The 17,510-nt window shown below is 33.5% G+C and overlaps 1 protein-coding gene across 2 annotated transcripts in view; it reads left to right on the top strand.

The window, feature by feature from the left end:
• LOC129976119 (retinaldehyde-binding protein 1-like) overlaps window positions 1-17,510 on the top strand; it is a 79,212-nt gene that overhangs the window by 24,965 nt on the left and 36,737 nt on the right. Inside the window, exon 1 of one of the 2 annotated variants that reach the window (XM_056089517.1) lies at window positions 14,074-14,211. The exons of the other annotated variant lie outside the window; for it this stretch is intronic. The gene's annotated coding sequence lies outside the window, so the exon portion shown is untranslated. Of the gene's footprint in view, window positions 1-14,073; window positions 14,212-17,510 lie in introns of those variants that run through there. 2 annotated transcript variants of the gene reach the window in all.

Here is a 17,510-nt window from a genome sequence, read left to right as displayed (position 1 = left end):
TAATTCTTAATTCTTTAAGAATGAACTAAAAAATTTATAAATTTTAGAAAAAAGTTTAATAGATTTATTTCTGGATATTTTCAATTTCAATTGGATGCAATACACGATTATATCAATTAATATTTTTAAATATTTGAACAAGACATTAAATAAATTTATTTGATGATTAACACATATAAAGTTTGATACTGAGGTCTGAAGTCTGAGTCTGATGATTCTGAAAATATGAATTCTCCTAGAAGTCGAAATAAAAAAAATGATCGCTAAATCTCAATTTTCATTTTCAATTGGTTGCAATTCACGGTTATATCAATTAAAATTCTTAAATATTTGAACAATACATTTAGGTAAATTCATTTAATGATTAACACAAATAATGCATATAGGTGACTTATTTCTGGATATTTTCAATTTTAATTGGTTGCAATGCACGATTATATTAATAAAAATTTTTAAATATTTGAGCATAATACTTAGGTAAATTCATTTGATGATTAACACATATACAGGGTGTGGCAGAAAAACCTTGGCAAACAATTCTTAATATAACTTTATTAAAAATTAATAAATTAACAAAATATAACAAATAATAATAAGGGTAGACTTTTACTAATAAATAAATTTAATTAGTTTCAAAGTGGCCGCCTTTTGCAGTGATGCAGAGGCGCAAACGTTTATTGAAATTTTCAGCAATAGGCTGCAAGTTTTCTACCTATAATCTATCAAATTCCCACCGAAGCGATTGCTTTATCGAGTCGAAACTTTTGTGAGGTTTAGTGCAAGCCATAGATTAAAAAATGGAATTCACTGTAATCCGTTCGATTGAGATTCGGTGAATATTATGCCCACTTTCCAGATGATATTACGTCCAGAAAATGTAGCTTGCAACATTCTTATGTGTTTTTGGCTTTAGAGCTGGTGTGGAATCTTATTGAAATGTCTAGTTTACATTGCCGAAGTGCTTTTTGGCCCACGGAAATACAACAGCTTCTAGAATGTCCCGTTGTACATTTTTGATTTACACTCATGTCCATAAATTAAGGATAATGCAAGTTCAGGAAATGAAAGAGTCAGAATTAAAGTAAATGTGATTTATTTGTAAAGCCTATTTCTTAAACAAAAGGTAAGAAGCAAAAAAGATGCTCTATGTTCGATATCATTAATAAAAATTGTAATATTTTGCTCTCTGAGCAAATTACAAAAAAAAAAAAAAAAAAAAAAAAAAATACAACCCAATATTACATGGTTTTTATGATGGTTAATACATAGTATGTATTCTAGCCGATTCAATACAATCCGTACAACGCCTAGGCATGCTGAGTTTCAAATTATCGATCCGATCTTGAGGAATAATACACCACACATCAAGCTATGCTCTCCAAAGTTCCGGTAGACATGTAGGAGGTGGTTGACGGGCTGAAACTCGTTGACCAAGCATGTCCCACTCATTCTCTATTGGATTCAAGTCCGGTGAGAATGCTAGCCAGTCCATACGGGTGATATTTTCCGACGAAGGCATTCGTTTACGATGTTTGCACGGTGAGGATGGTCGTTGTCATCCACAAACACGAATTCTGCGCCCATGGCGCCCGAAACAAACGTACATGTTGTTCCACTGACGTCCCGATAGATTTGGTCTGTCATGGTTCCAATTTGAACATGCAGTTCAGTTCTGGAACCCAGAATAATTCCTCCCCAAACGAGCAATCCTGCCCCACCGTAACGGTGTCGTTCAATGATGTTCTTTTGGTGGTAACGGGTACCTGGCGCTCTCCATATGAAAGTCCGGCGAGAATCAGACTGCAATCTAAACCTGGACTTGTCGGAAAACATCACACAAGCCCACTGTTGCGGTGTCCACAATGCATGCTCTCTACTCCAGGGTAACCGCATGCGACAGTGAGTTGCAGTAAACGGAACACATCTGACAGGCTTACGTGCATATAGACCAATCTGCCCTAAGCGTCTGTACACGGTCTGCCTTGAAACTGTCGTACCAGTGGCTGAAGAGATCTGACGAGACAGGTCTGATGCTGTGCTCCGTCTGTTTCTTTTGACAGTAACTGCCAAATACCAGTCCTCATTCGGCGTTGTAACTCGGGGACGACCTGTGCTGTAACGTCTACTCACATTACCATCATCTTGGAATCATTGCCAAAGCCTGGAGATGACACTCTGGACGATTCCAAGTTCTTCGGTTACTTCCAACTGAGTACGCCAATACTGGGTACTGGGATGGCCAATAATTTTACCATGTAAAAAATTATCCAAATGCGTCCTTTGTGTCATAACTATGCGGTTATTGCACTGAAAGGCTTATAAAACGCTTGCGAACAATTTTACTTCTTTGCATGTATTCCTCATACATCACTCTCTTACACTCTCGTCATTGTGACGTACTATCGGTGTCATCTGGTGGCTTCCTGCAATTTGCATATGATTTTTGAAGATATATGTAGTCATTTTACGGGTGATATATGTATTTTAGAGTTCGATTTCCGCTTGACTCTGAATTATCCTTAATTTATGGACATGAGCGTATTTTAACGTCCTCGTCCACAAAAACCAGAGGTATTCCGCCGATTCCGCAAATTCAGCTCCAGATCATGACAGATTTTGGATGTTGGCGATGTTCAACAATTGCCTAGGTACTTGGAGCGTCTACAGACCAGATCCTATCGTTTTGGGTGTTATGAGTTTGTCAGATGCTAAAGAGTTTCTCATCAATGAAAAGGAACCCCTTCCAGAGGTGACTTGCAGCTCCTCTCAGAAATTTTCGGCATCTTTGCAGCCTTAAGAGTTTGTTTTCTTCAGTGAGAAGCTGAATTGTTTGGAATTTGTAGGGCTTCAGCCCAATCGCTATTTTTGCCATTCACCGCACTGATCTGTCACTTATTCCCATTTCAAAAGCTATCTTTCTCAAGGAAACCCTCGGATTTCATTAAACTCGCTTTTTGATGGCATTGCGCTTGTGTTCCTATTCACATTAACGTGAACACACAAACTGTATGTTTTCGTTTATTTTCTGGATTTGTTGGTTGGTTGGTTGCTTGGATTTTATTGACGCAAGAGCCATGTTTTGGCTAAACTGCGCCAGACATATGATTAAAATAATTTCAATAGCAATTTAAAAGCGATATAAAAATTAAGTTGATCTTACCAATGTTTTTAAATTCAACCTGTCAAATTAATAAGTAAAACAAAAAAACTGGAGCAGAGACGATTTAAGAGGCAATAAAATATAAATAGAACTATAAAAAACCAATGGTTTTTAAGAAGCGAAAAATATTTTTGTGAGAATATTCACCCACTAAGTCTTGAAGTGTTAATGATGATGGCGAAGAAAACAAATGATTGCGATGATGATGAAGGTAGGTATATAGAGTTTATTCGCACAAGAGCCATGTGAGGCCATACTGCGCCAGTCATATGGTTTAATTTAAGAACACATTAATATGAACCCAATAAATGACTTATAAATTAATACCAACAAAATATAATCGATGTAGCAATCAACTAATAAATTTTTTGAATTTCTGAGTCACAGAATTATTATTTCCTGGAAGTATGTCATCATTTCCAAGCTCTCTGAAACAACAAATTGCTTTTGACACCTTTTTACGAGACACATTAAACAAACAAACGATGTCACCATGACATTTTTCTTTTCTTTTCTTTTTTGCTTAAACTGCTCTAGAACAGCAGATCTTTTGCTTAACGTGGAAGAAAAGCCAGAAAAGCAATACGTAAACTGAAAGATATATTATCAAATATTTTATAATTGAAGTGGTAGATAAGAAATGAACACAAATTAAAATTCTATTCTATGATAACTTCTATTCTATGATACTATGAATCTATTTTATGATAACTTCTATTCTATGATACTATGAATCTATTTTATGATAACTTCTATTCTATGATACTATGAATCTATTCTATGATACTATGAATCTATTCTATGATAACTTCTATTCTATGATACTATGAATCTATTCTATGATAACTTCTATTCTATGATACTATGAATCTATTCTATGATAACTTCTATTCTATGATAACTTCTATTCTATGATACTATGAATCTATTCTATGATACTATAAATCTATTCTATGATACTATGAATCTATTCTATGATACTATGAATCTATTCTATGATTCTATGAATTAACTTCTATACTATGATACTATGAATCTATTCTATGATTCTATGAATTAACTTCTATACTATGATACAATAATTTTGTCCCAGTTTTTTTTTTTTTACCGCACTCTTTAGAACCTGATATTGAGGGCTAATGAAAAAGTCTTGGTCTTATGATTATCAAGATATTAAATCTGATAAAAACCAAAATAAAAAATGGCCTCTAAATTTTGAATGGACACGATTTGGGCCACCTTAAGTGTGCAAATTTTGGTTTGAAACTAGGTGCGTTTGTCGGTTTCTCTCTGTGTTAATGCGCTTATTGAAAAACAAAATTGGATAATGATAATAAAGAATGAAATACGTTCTATGTTTATTACAAGAAATAAAGAACTGTCGAATTTCGAACTAAATCTATCAAAGAACCAATAGATTTGTGTGCTCATGTTAATGAGAATAGGATAATTAAAAAATACAACAAGCTATATAGATGAAATTCAATCTATGCTGTTGATGCCAAACTTATATATCTGCACTTAATTTTTCTATTCTGACCCTCAAAGATAAAAGATCGATTTGGCGAAGATAAAAACATAATACGTAATACTATGAAAGTATATGATCGATTTGAGAAAGGTAAAAAAAAATCGATAAAATATCGATTTGAGTACGATAAAAGCATAATACGTAATACTATGAAAGTATAAGAAAATTCTAGGTGAAGATGCTTATTCTTCTCTTTGCATGTTTTCCAGTTTGGCCGCGGTGGCCTGGTAGTGAGGTTTCGGCTTCGGAACCGGGTGGCTTCAAGTTCGAGACCCGATTCCATCGAAGAACCGTCGTGTAAATGGATCTGGTGCGAGTTAATTCGGGTGGGGGGCCAAACATCCTCCCGCTGGTGTGGTGTGGAAGTTTGGATAGGAGGTGTCAGCTCAGGTATCGTCCTCATCATCTGACCGCAATTCAAATTGACGAGGTCCGTCCCAAAATAGCCCTAGTGTTGCTTTAAAACTGTACGTTAATATAACTAAAGTTTAAAAGAAAATATCTTTTCCAGTTATCTTTTAAAATTAATTGCATGTGATTTTGATAAATTAAAATAAATTGAAAATCAATTAATTAAATATTAATCAATTTTATGAAACAACTACATTGTACGCAATGCTGAATATATTAAAGAATCTTTATAATAAAATTTTTTTTAAAAAATGTCATACCTCACTTTGCAATTGTAATGACATAAATCATATTAAAAATATAATTCTTGCCCCCCCTTTTTTTTGTCATATGTAGAAGAAATTTTTCAATCATGATTTATGCCGTCATCATATTAAAAAAATACTGCATAAAAATTTATTTTTTTATTTTGCAACAATTCCTTGAAGTAACTATTCACAAAGCTCGTTGTGAAGTGAAGAAAAAGCAAATTTCTTTTATATTTATTTCTGTGGGACATTGTATCCTGATAATGCTTTGTACTTGATTCATCTATCTTCATTTCATTTTTGAAGATCTACGCTTAGTTATAGCAATGTTTATACCCGCACAGAAACCTTTTCTACAATATGTGTTTATATAAATAAATGATCAAAACAATAAAAAGTTTTGCTGTAAAATATACTTAAAAATATTTAACAATTATTAAAATCTGCGAGCAAATATTGCCGCATCGAACAGTCAGAAGCCGACTCTCCACGACCGAATGGTCATATCACTGGACTTATAATCAAGAGATCGCGAGTTCGAATCTCGCTAGCAACAATGCGATGTACAGTTTGTGTAAATGTCTTCTTCCTTGGTTTCATGTTTCCCTTTATTTCATGTTCCAGACGATTCTGGACCTTTCTTTAGTTTACTAGGCAAGTGTTCAGGACTTTGCTTACTGTCTCCAGAAAATTATTCTGGAACTTTCCCTGCTAGTATAAAAGCAGATTTGTCAGTCACTGTGTTCTCAGTTCAGAGTTGAGTTAATAAATTGGTTTAGCTCTACTTCTTGTGTGTGTCATTGCGTTCCACACTAAAGCATATACGTGACAATATTAGGAATTAAAATTTGCATCACTGAAAAGCTAATAGTTTGAATTATAAAGTGACAAACAAAATAATTATTATGCAACAATATCTATTAAATTTTCTAACGAAAAATTCCAATAATTTTTTATTTATGTCATTTTTTTAAATGAAATATCATAAAGAGGCGAAAAAATGCCATGCAACGGAAGCCATTTATATTTACTAAACTATTGAAAATGACTGGGAGCGAAAAAAATTATATTATGCACCAGGCGCATGTCACCCTCGCTACGCCTTTAGTAACTACTTCCACAATATGTAATATATATATATAATATTATTATAATATATACAGTACTGTGCAAATTAATTGGGACAAACACAAAAATTTTCACAAATGCTGTTTAATTAGTATAGGTTAACTTACATGCACAGTATAGCAATCTAATACAAAATATGTCCTCCTCTAGCTTGAATGAGATCTTGTACACGGTTTGGCATGGATTCCACTAGATTAGAACATAACTTTTTGATATCCTCATCATGAAACCAAACTTTTATAGCATTCTCAATCACTGTTTTCTTTGTTGAGCAGTCCATTTTACTCACACGTCTCTTTACAATGCTCTACAAATTTTTGATGGGATTTACATCAGGTAAATTACCAGGCCAATCCAAAACCATTATTTTCTGTTTTTGAAAAAAAAAAATCGTTGTTAGCTTAGAAGGATGGCATGGATCGTGTTGAAAGATACCCACGCTACCAGCGAACGTTTGCATCATGGGCACAATTTTACTTTCTATTATAGAAATGTATTATTTAGAGTGCATCATCCCTTCAACTAGTACTAAGCTACCAGGTCTTTCAGAAGTAAAATAACCTCAAAACATTTGTTTCTGAGGGTGCTTAACTGTTTGAATAAGATGTTTTTCCCTGATGAGTTCTCCACCACTTCGCTTGACAAATCTTGGTCGAAACCCTTGCACAAGAAAATGCGTTTTGTCGCTGAATACAACTTTCTTCCAATCTTGTGCAGTCCAGGATTGATATTTCCTATCCCAATCCAAATGATTTTTCTTCATTGCAGGTGTTAATAACTGTTTTTCTATTGGTTTTCTTGCAAATCTCCCAGCTTCACTAGGCCTTCATTGAACTGTCGATGAATCCACGCTCACACCAGTAGCTAATAATTCTCTCTGAAGATCTCTACTTGTTTTGTAAGGATGCATTGTACTATTTCATACAAGAAATTTGTCTGTTTGAAGTGTGGTCTTGCGTTTGCGTCCACATTTACTCTGTCATTTTGGAGACACTGCGCCAAAATATTTTTGCTGATTAATAATTCTAGAAACACTGGATTTTCCAACTCCAATTACTGCAGCAATATCCCTCACAGCTATAGAAGTATGCAGACTAAGGGTAACAATTCTAGTCCTTTTCCTGGAAGTGTTATTCATTTTTTTTAATACACGTCAGAAGGAGACAATTCACAGCGACCAATTTTTGCAGCAAATGAAGGGAAAAATTTTCGACATGTCATGATCGCGTGGTCAAACCGGTTTAGACTAGTCATGAGCAGTCATACGTTCTAAGAAAATGCAATTAAAAACGGTTTGAGGCAGAAAATCCCCGAGAAAGGAACAATTTTCTTAAAAATTCTGCTTGTCCCAATTAATTTGCACAGTACTGTATAATATAAATATACATAATGCCACAATATCTATTAAAGTTTCTAAGGGAAAACTTCGAAAATTTTATTAATTTTTGATTAAAAGAATTCTATTTAAGATTTTGAAAGGTCTTTTCTTAGTGAGCCCCAACTGTCCCAGGAATAATTAAGTACCTAATTTTATAGTTTTAAAATCGTCTATCCAGTAGAATATATTGGATGATTTTTTTTGTGTCAAATCTGTTTAATCACGCTGTTTGCTTATAATATCCAATAAACTTTACATATTAATATTCTTTTTATTTTTATTCTATGTTTGAATGTAACATTCCCATAATTCACAGGGAATTTTAACTTAGAGAGAGTTGTATATTAAGCTAACCTATATTTCGATGGGTGTAATCATCTTTTTGCCAACGTGTTTTTTATTAACGTCTTCACAAACGCACCTGACGTGGATAACGCGGAAAATTATTGAACTTATTTAGTCGTGCGTTTTTCTAATTGCTTTCATCAAAGGAGGATCAATTACCTTTCGCCTGACGAGGAAGGGGAAGTGATATTTACTTGCAAAAAAACATTTCCATTGAACGTCTTACCTCTACATTAATATCTTCATATATAGATTAATCGTCATACGAAATCCGATAAAAAAATATTGTGTTTTTATAAAAATCTTATTCGAATGTTGAAAATATTGTATTTGTGTTGAATTCATTAAAATATGGATATTGTTACAAAAATTTTTCTACAACAAATATCGCAAATTAATCGTAATAATGCAGCGCATTTACTCGCTAGTTCAGCAGCTTGCTTACTGTCTAATCCTCTGATCTCCAATCTTTTACTTGTCGGCGACTCCGACTCTTGCACACGACTTCCGACGATCCACACAACTTCTTCACTGGAGATTCAGATTGCTTGTCTTTTATAGTTCCGGGAGGCGGGGCTAGAATCTTCAGACCAATTAGGGCGTACCTGGCTGTATCTCGGGTCTTAGTGGATGGACCGTGAAAGTTCTCGAACTTTCCAGTAATATCCATTTACTCGCCAAACTCGCCAAATTCGTCGCCAAGTCGCCAGATGGTCGCCAAGCTCTCAGATCATTTACGCGGCAGCTGCTCAGCGCAGATCTTACAACGGTCTTTCTCACGAGGACACTATTCATGCCGGGTAGCAAAATTACAGATTTGTAACAATATTATATATATATACGTAATAGCTTTCAGAGAAAGATTTTACTTTCGGCAAATAACTGTTTTAAAGTAATGATTATATTGGAAAATAATTATACCCCACTATCCTTTTGCTCATTTACACCCCCCCTCCCATCAAAAGCTTAAAAATTTGTTTTATCTTTTGCTACATTTTAAAAATTAAATACTGAGAGAAGTGTATAGATAAATCAGCAAAGGCAGGTTATTAATGTGAACGTATTCAAAGTATTTCTTTGCATACAAGATTTTTCATATTTGGTAATCATATTTCATATTTGGATTGTCATATTTGGTAATCGATACAAAATTATCATTAGATACAATTACAGTTAAAAATGTTTCTTTTGATTGTGGATAATGATGTCGTGTCTGCGTTACCATGGAAGAGGAATGCAGTAGCTGATAAGGGTAAAGACCTTGTAGCACCCAAAGACAGAAGTCTGACTTCTAAGTCATATGAAGATGACACGTTCGCACTCGCTTGCACAACCGCTTTTAACAGGGTGGCTCTTTCACACTGCTCACTGATAGAACAATCATGCTCGAACCAGGACTCGAATCCGGGACGCCAAGATCATGGGGAAGACGCGCTACCTCTAAGCTAGGACGCCGGCCTTTTAATTGTTCATGAGTTAAATTTAGCAGTTGGCAATATAATTCATCCCTTTGAAGCATTTGACCTTGACCTTTATTGAGAGTCATTTTCCACAACTGATCCAAAAATAGTGTTACTGTTGAAAATTATATTTATATTTATCGATTGGAAAATACAGTAATTGATGTCTTTCAAGCGTCTGTCCCAGAGACTTGAGGGTCATTTTCGGTAATCGATGCAAGAATATGGTTGGACTGATGGAAATGGTACTCATAATTATCTATGCTTAAATATAGCATTTGGCAAGTATAAACCATTCCCTTAAATCATTTATCATCGAGATTTTTTAATAGTTAATGCAATTCTCAGTTGGAACGGTCATCTGGTCTTTTAGGAAGGTATGAGTTGATGGAATGGAACGAGATTAATTTGATATCTAACAACATTTCGATACTATATATCGAAGTTACTCCTCCCAACCGTGACAGAATATTTCAGACTCTATGTCAGCCCTTCAAGCGATACAATCCATGGACACTAAAAATGATGAAATCTTAAAAAATTAAGAAAACTTAGAAAGGTTAAATAGATCAAATGGAATTGAATTATGGCTCACATCAGAATATGCAGAAACGAGGGAGCAGATGAATATGCAAAACAGCTCGCACAGAAAGATCAAATAGATACTGTTACAAATCTGTATGTTGCTTCCCAGCATGGTTAGTTCAATCACTGGAAAGACCGTTTTACGATCAGCCATATTGGATGCTAATCGGATGCCGGATCAGTGACCCCCAGGCTTGGCGGCGAATTTGGCGACTATGGCGACCAAATAGATAATACTGGAATCTTCCAGAATTTTGGCGATAGAGCGAATAGGAACTGAGATACGTCTAACTGTTCCAGAACCTTCTCTACCCTGCTACGGAGACTATAAAAGGCCAACAGTCTAAGCCGAATAGAATCGTGTATAGAGTCGTCGGGAGGTTTAGAGCCGCATAGCGAGTCAATCGCGAATTAGTTGGATTAGTCCAGTGAAGCGCAGGTGTTGAGTGGAGCTCAAGCGATTGCTGAACTGTGCTGTGCGCCGAGTGCTGGAATTTATTGTAGAAGCAGCACCGAGTCGTGTGAGGAGTAGGCAGTTGTGTAGTAGTGGGTTTGGCAGTTGGACACAGCTAAAGCGAGGAGTCAGTGGAGAATTACAGGCATTTGGAGAGAAGGTATAGAGCAGCTAAGAAGATTTCCTCCTCCTGCTGAATTCTATATGGCCGCTTTGTGTGCTGTGTTTGTTATTAGTACCGATTACTACTTGTGGGCTACTGTTTGTTGTAGTGTGCTGCTGTCTTGGCTGTGCATTTGTTGTCTATGTATTTGTGCCTTCGTGTTTAATAAACGTCATCGTTTGTTACGGAGGCCTGTTGATTGTGTTTTTTCATCCACTAACAAATCGAAAGAACACCGAATTCATAACAATACTGTAGCCCCAAAATCATTCCAAAAGTTAACGAAGGAAGTTAGGAGAGAGATAACTATGCGGTGGCAGGATAGGCGGATAATGTCTTGAAAAGGGCACATAACTTATCAATTCACCAAAAAATTATAAAAAGAATATTTCACCCAATGCTGGGAATGGAGGATTTCTTGAATACTTTTACAGATTCGAAAGGATGCAAGACAACGCATGTAAATGTAGGGAAATAGGCCTGGTTCAGCACTACATAACAGAATGTGTCGAACTCAAAGAAATTCGAGGAAAACTCATTATGGATAGTAATGATTTTAACAAAATATTACAATATCCTGAAAATTTAAAAACATTAAAAGATGGAAAATATTTCTAGCCTTTTATCAATAATCTGAGGATAATTTGAACTTTTGTTGGCCGTCTTATCCAAAAGTTTGATAGTTATTGAGCATCAGAATGCTGGCGTCCTGGCATAGGGGTAGCGCGTCTTTCCCGTGATCTGGGCGTCCCGTTTAGGACATGGTTGTTCTTCATTTGTTCCATCTGTGAGATGTGTGAATTTGCCCCCCTGAAAAAAGGGGCTGTGCAAGCGAATGTGATGAGTGAGTAGTAAAATCGGACTTTTGGCCTTAGTTGGCGCTACTATAAAAACAAGAGACGCTCTCTCTCTCGGCTTAAAATCGCTGACTTCGAATCAGCGGGCTTGTCTGTGGTAAGTGCCATTAGAATAACAGAATATTTATAGAAATGTGGGACAGCCATTATTGCGTCACTGATTCATCCTTGTAGGGTTTTTAATTTGAGAATTAAATCAAAATGACAATAGTGATTTTTTTTCAAAATTCGTTACTTATTCGTAATCCTAATGAGTGCAAATTATTTAAGGACAAAATTTGTCAACAGTTTCCACCTTGGATTAGAATCACAACTGTAAAAACAATGATTTTTTTTTCTCAATAGGTTTTTTGATTTTTAAGCGGTTTACATGCTATGGCTGCGTTGATAAAGCGTACTTTCACAAAAATGTTAGTTGTAATTATAATCTTACTTGATCTGCTTCGTTAAGCAATTTCATGAAACAAAAACTCATTATAAAAAAGTTTGCCTGACTATTCGTATCAACGTCTCGTTTGAAAGGAAGATTAAAGTTATTTTAATATGAACCTCCTAAATTTGAACCCCGGTCAGACAATGAGGATGATTCTTGCCCTGGCACCTTCCTTTCAAAACTGCCACACCCCAGAAACAGAAGGACATGATTTCAAATTTAATATACACATGGTCCACAAACACAGATGATCTTTAATGGAAACAGATTTTGAACCTTCAACGCCACAGAAGGAACATCTTCCAGTGCCAAAGAAGGAACATTATCACTAGGCCACTGCAGTCACTCATGATTTTGCACATGATTTGGAGTGCAAATCTGTACACTTAAGATGCAGTGTTTACCTTGTAGAGCACACACACACACACACACACACACACACACACACACACACACACACACACACACACACACACACACACACACACACACACACGCACGCACGCACGCACACACGCACGCACACACATACACACACACACACACACAGAGAGAGAGAGAGAGAGAGAGAGAGAGAGACTTTTATTATTAGTATACTAGAATCATTAGTAAAATTAGAGATGTTAGAGAAAATTAAGGAAAATTAAATTTTCAAATTGAATAGAACGGACATAAAAGTGCAGACTATCTTTATAAATATTAACATGTGTTGAGATTTATGGTAAGGGTATTTGGAAGTAAAAAAAGATGTTGGATTGCAACATTATCTGTTAATTTATAAAATTTCAATATGTTAGCCTAATATACCACTATGAAAATGGTATAGTATTCATCTTTATTATTCATTGCCAACAATAAAAATGAATGTGTGTGTGCGTGTGATTGCGTGCGTGAGTGTGATTGTGTATTTGCACTTTGCAGTTCAAACAGAATATAAAATTTGATACTTGTATAATTTCAAAAGTGGAAGTGTGCATCTCAGAGTGACTTTTTTGAAATTTTACTTAATTAAAAAATAAATTAAATTTTGGCATTTATCCGCAATAGCACTCGAAAATATTATTGCACAAAAATATATCTTATATCATTAAAAAATTTTTTAAAAAATTGTCTTTTTGATGATAACAATTTAATAATTTTACTAATTTTGGCAAGTTTAAAAAAATTAATACTTAATCATCAAATACTTAATCGCGTGGCTTTCTTCCATTGTTGAAAGCTCTGTTTAATATATGTATAGTTTACATAACAAATAAAAAAAATGAAGTTACAATATCGCAAAATTTATAAGATAGATGAACCCCACATTAATATTTTTAATAGCGCCATGATGTCATGGGATTGAACCCGATTAAAGAGTTTCGTGTTCACAGTGAACAGAGAATTTCTAAGATAATTAAAGTAATACATCTTTAATATCTAGCAGTTTCAATGTATTATGAATATGAAATAATATCCAAACCAATATCCAAGAAAACTCAACTGGTCGCCAAAGGCGACTAGTTAATAATAAAAAGCAACAAATATCTAATAAAATTGAAATTTTCTTCTGTTTTTCGAATATTTGAAAATGACTAAGCACTTTTATGCAATGCAGTAAGAATTCTCCAGTTGGACTTCTTTAATTAGACATAGTTACCTTGAAATATATAAGTTTTTATTAATCTATATCTAGTAAATTCCAAAGCAAAAATAGGTTACTACTAATTATGATTTAGTCATCAATCATAATGAAAACAAATCATTATTGGCACATATTCACATGACTTTCTTAATAACCTTTTCCCCAAAAAACATCAAATACTACACAATTTTTATTTGAAAACAAGTAAACAATAAATAAGCGCCGCAAGAACTGCGTAAATATCGTTTCAGCCAATGGCAGTCGAGTTGAAACTGGCGATAGTACCGCAATTATTTTCCTGCAATATTAGAATGACAAAAGAGCACCTAATGTGAGCAAACTCCTTTAGTCTAGGGAATAACTGTTCAAAAACAGTGACTTTGTGTCCGTGACTTGATCCTTTTGATGGTATGATAACTGAAAGGTTTTGAAAGGTAAATAAATATTCTATTATCCTGATATTATTTGTATTCTTTTGCAACTTATATATATATATATATTATTATATTAGAGTTAAGTTATTTGTATTACTATTGCTGATTCTTTTTAATTCTTATTTTAAATTTGGTATTTCCGTTGAAATAGAAGACGGTGGATGTGTCCTATCAATATTGTTATATATTTCCGTATTAACCCTTTAAAAGGCCATTTTTTTCTAGTCATATTATGTTTAAATATTTTTAGGCTTGAAATTAGAATAAGAAAAGGGATTCATTTAGCTTATTAGATAAATTTAGTTTGATTAATTAATTAATTTAGTTAATTAATAATTAAGTAACAAATCAAGACACATTATTTTGTGTGAGATAAAGAACTGACGCATCTAAGTTTCTGTTTTTCTAAAAAAATTTATCAGAATTTATGCCAACCTACATAATTTCATACAAAGATTGATAAATTTGGCGGGAAGCATACTTCCCACGGCCCTAGAAAGGGTTAATCTATTTTTTGTATATAGTAATCAAATATCAATTATAACATTTGAATCTCTTTCACTTGATCATTTGGATCTAAATTTTGACGGAGATCTACAATTTGAATGTAAAGTTCACTCGTAAGATATTACTTATCATAATTATTATTTTGTTTAAATATCAGTTTTAAGTTTAACTTCGTCCTAGATCGAAGGGAATCTTTTATGCATTTTAAACCGCTAATGTTCTCCAAAATTTTATACATATCTCTAATTATAAAGTTAAATAAATATATCAAATCTCAATTTGTTAGTTTTGTTTTTACTTTCTCGTATATGTAGTATAGAGAAAATATATTAATTGTCAAAAAATTCGAACTCGAGATTTCTAAAAACACTTTTTGGAAAATATCTGTCTGTGGTTTTATCCGTGACAAAGACAACTAAAAACACTTTGAGCAAGATGGATGAAATTTGGTATACGACATTCACACCAAATTTGGAGATTTCTAACAAATTTTGAATAAAATCTGTTCTGAGAAAATTCGCCTATCGGTCTATCTGAATATTTATTTACACGATAGTTACAAAATGAAGAAAATTAAATAGATAAAATTCGATACACAGAATTAATATCTATAGTCTAGACACCTATCAAATTTTTGAGCCAAATGCGACAATGGATTGATCGTCCGTCGGTCAGCCTGTTTTTTTAGAAACATGTAAATGCGTTAACTCAAAGTCACAATGACTTAAAGATATTATATTTAGTATGTGATTTTGTGATTATAAGTGTAGTTTTGTGTTTATTTTGACTGGGTTGGAAAAATGCGCCTAAAACACACATTCGATTTTCAGATACTAGTAATACTATGCCAAGGATTAAATGCCAAAAATCTCGCCAAGGATGACTTGATAGATTCAGTAAAAATGCTAAATTCACGTTATTGGTTAATATTTCGTAACTGTTGTACACCAATGCTATGCAAAGCGTTCTCTGGAATAACATTTTTACTACACAGTGTGCGAGAACGTTTTGAGGAGACCACTTCCGCTGGTTTTTCATATCAACTCCATCATGTCTCCATCATATTTTAAATTATCCTTCGAATAAGATGACTGTCCTTCATTTAGATATCTGTTACGCACCTGCTGACACCAAATTTTTTTTTATATTTCCAAATACGATGGATTTTTTTTATTTTTAAAATCTGCTTAATATTTTTACTACAACTTTTTTTTTGAAAAAAAAAATCTTTTTTAAGCATGATGTTTCTGTTTATTTTTAAAATCATTTTCACAATTTTCTACAATATTTTTTAAAAAATATCTTTCTAAGCATGATGGTTCTCTTTATTTTTAAAATCTGCTTCACAATTTTCTGCTACATTTTTTTAAAATTTCTTTTTAAGCACGATGGTTCTCTTTATTTTTAAAATCTGCTTCACACTTTTCTACAACATTTTTTTTTAAAAATTATCTTTTAAGTATGATGATTCTCTATATTTTAAAAATATGCTTCACACTTTTCTACTACATTTTTTAAAAAATTATCTTTTTAAGTACGATGATTCTCTGTATTTTCAAAATCTGCTTCACACTTTTCTACAGCATTCTTTTAAAAAATTATATTTCTAAGCATGATGGTTCTATTTAGTTTTAAAATCTTTTTCAATCTTTAGTGAATCATATTTTTAATTATCTTTCAAAACAGGATGGTTTTCTTTATTCTTGAGATATGATCCACACCTTTGGCAGAATATTGTCCTGGCGTAAGATTTTCTTGTAGGATAAACTGTTTTGAAACTGAATGCATTTCTTCTTCTCTTTGTTCTGATAATCACCCTTAAAGTTTGCCACGAGACATTTGACATTTTTGCTTTAACCCGAGTGATTTCTACCTTACGATTTCCTTTATTGCAGGTGGAGTCAGAATGGAACTTTCTTTAATCGCTGTCATAATTAATCAAAGGTTGCACAATTCAAGTTAGAAACGCGCAAGCATTACAAAAGTTAGAAAAATCAAGTCAGAAATACTCTAGCATAAATAGTTTGGAGATGCAACAAAAATAAATAAATAGAGGTTGAAAAACAATTAATAACTAAAATGGGATGCTTTTTTCTTCTACTTTTTTTTCAGTGGCGTAATTATTGGGGGTGGCTAGGGGGTTTTCGGGTGCCATCGGAACAAAAAATTTTGTGTTTAAATCATTTTTTAAAATAAAATATCATAAAGAGGCAAAATAAATAAATAAATACCACGAACGGCATTTACATTTGCTAAACCACTAATAATGACTGGGGGCGAAAAAATTATATTATGCTCCAGGCGCATGTCACCTTCGCCACGCCAGTAGTTATAATATGGCGTGGTTGTTTACAGAAGAGAATCGACTAAGCGAGTAATAATCGGGTCGAGTATTATATGCATATATATTTCTTCTTTTTGAGTTATTGTTATTGCATACACGGGTATAGGAGCAGTTAAACAGTTGACGGATTAGCAAGGCTAGATTGCTAAATAGGCCTAAGAACTTCGTAATTTTAGGGGACATCCTCAAGTCCTCGAGATTATTTTTGAGATATTTTGAAAGTCATTTAAATTTGTTCTTTAATTCATTTTAAAGGCCCAGCAATCCAGCTTATTCGAGTTAATTTCAAGTATTCCTTAAATTAATTTTGGAACATTATTTCAGAAAACATTTTTATTTAATTTCTATTTGTAATTTTATGTTACTTTATAATTCTAAAAAAAAATGAGGTGCTTTACAATTTAGAAAAATATCTTATCCTTTTATTAAATATACAGATTTTTGGTAA

Source organism: Argiope bruennichi, chromosome 7 (assembly GCF_947563725.1).
Source record: "Argiope bruennichi chromosome 7, qqArgBrue1.1, whole genome shotgun sequence".
NCBI classification, from domain to species: domain Eukaryota; kingdom Metazoa; phylum Arthropoda; class Arachnida; order Araneae; family Araneidae; genus Argiope; species Argiope bruennichi.
The sequence above is the reverse complement of the archived record's forward strand: the minus strand, read 5'-3'. Positions and strand labels throughout refer to the sequence as shown.